Consider the following 2,293-nt stretch of genomic DNA (forward strand, 5'->3'; position numbering starts at 1 on the left):
AAGAAGACACCCCTCGGGGTTACTTTTTTCCATTTACATTTATCGTTTTTAACTTTGGTCAAACACTTTTTCTACAATATAACCTCTAAAGCTCATGGAACTCTAAGAAACATCCCTTGTCCACGTGTATATATACTATATTGTTGACATTACGTATATCTCATCACATACTACCATGCATAAATTATATAGTTCTGTAGCTCATTCAAATACATTGGTCTGACATTTTGTATTTGAATGTTTGTTGTGAGTATTACATAAAATTATATATCTTTTTTTAATGTTTCGTTTTAAACATTTGAGATTTTATCTTACATTGAGTGATGTGAAATCCTCTTCCAATTATACTTATAAAATTCCAACAATTTTGAGATTGATTAATGCTAATCGCATTTGTAAAAATGTAAATCTGTTGAAATATTCTTCAACGTCGTCATTATCACACATTAATATTCTATTTTTTTAAAAATTTTCGCTTCAACATTTATTATTGTTTTTGTTTATATTCCATTTTAAGAGATATTGATATTTTACATTTAAAGATGCGTGTTAAGAACCAACAAAAATATATAAAATTCTAGAGGTTTTTTTTTTTAAAGGACATCGCTATAGTTATATTTCTCTAAACACTGACATGACTTTTCTAATCTCATTTGTTCAACACTGTTACCTTTCTGTTTAATATTTACTGAATACATTAAAATCATCATAACCTATATGTGAATTCGTCAGTATGATGATATTACTGCCATTGGTGTACTTCCTTGGGGACAATTACTTCTCATTCCTCTGCGCGTTATTATTAACATATATCTATTTATAGATAAGTAAAAGCCTATACGAAATATCCTGAGATTAAGCTGGAGAAACAATACAAGCGTCCAAACGTTCATCAATGAAAACCTGCTTATATGTATGTACATACAAACATGCATAAATACTATATATATATATATATGTGTGTGTATGTGTGTGTGTGTGTGTGCGTATATATATATATATATATATATATATATATACATGTGTAAATATACAAATTTATAAATTTATATGTTTATACATGTGAATGTATATACATGCGAATGCCTATACATGCATACACATGTGCGTATACATAGATTTTCTAGATATATATACTTATAGGCACAAACGCACACATACATAATATATACATATATATGTGTGTGTGTGTGTGTGTGTGTGTGTGTGTGTGTATGATCAGGGCCGATTGTTAGATTGATCGATGGAGGTATAGATGTCTACAAGAAATTCTACATGGGGATATTTTGCGTAAAGAAAGGAATATATTAGTAGTTATTCTTGTATGTATGTATGTATGTATGTATATGCATGTATATATCTGTATATATGTACGCATATATTTATTTATATTGTAAATATATTGTATTGTGGCTGATACGTAGCTGTATAAATAGATAGATAGAACTGGGGAGAGAGAGAGAAAGAGGTGAGTCTTTAACATAGCAATAATGGACTAAGTATATTATTGATGGATGTAGGGATTAAAACTGTCTTTATCCAAATTACACATTTATGGCTATAATTTGTGATATTTATCTCTTGAAATATTTATTCTTATAAAATATTTATACCTTGAAATTTTTATTTTTTCTGTCCCTTCTGCTTTTTCTGTGTAACCAAAGGGGTACATAAATATATTTTCAATTGGAACATTACAATAAGGCATATTATGCTTTAGCAATATAAATTTTGTTCTTATCTTATTCTATTGTGAAAATTTTCTTTCAATAGCGCATATATATGTACATATATATATATATATATATATATATATGTCTATTTGATTTGGTTTCTCGAATTGTCATTGAACATATCTTTGCTGAATAATTCTGTTTATTTTACATGTAATTTGAATTATATATATATATATATATATATATATATATTATTCGTATTATTATTGCAGTCGTTTTTTATCACTTTAATGATTATTGTCATTAAACTATTTTTGCAAATCACTATAACTACATTTTCATTTTGTTTGCAATCAGATGCTTGTCACAGGTCTAGCTGACCTTGATTACGTATTTTCATTATATCTTTCTTTCCGGCCTTCGGTAAAGCTGGCCATTGCTTGCTAATAAATTGTAGAACACATACATATCAACAGATAAATAGATAAACAGAGAGAGAGAGAGAGAGGGAGAGGGAGAGGATGCAGGTATTCCTGTCTCGTCCAGTTCCCCAATGTATTATTTCGTTATCTAAGCCAATTAGTAATTTCATTGGTTTAAAGCGGCTTTTAAGAAAC

The sequence above is a fragment of the Octopus bimaculoides genome, chromosome 5 (genome assembly GCF_001194135.2).
Source record: "Octopus bimaculoides isolate UCB-OBI-ISO-001 chromosome 5, ASM119413v2, whole genome shotgun sequence".
Lineage (NCBI taxonomy): Eukaryota > Metazoa > Mollusca > Cephalopoda > Octopoda > Octopodidae > Octopus > Octopus bimaculoides.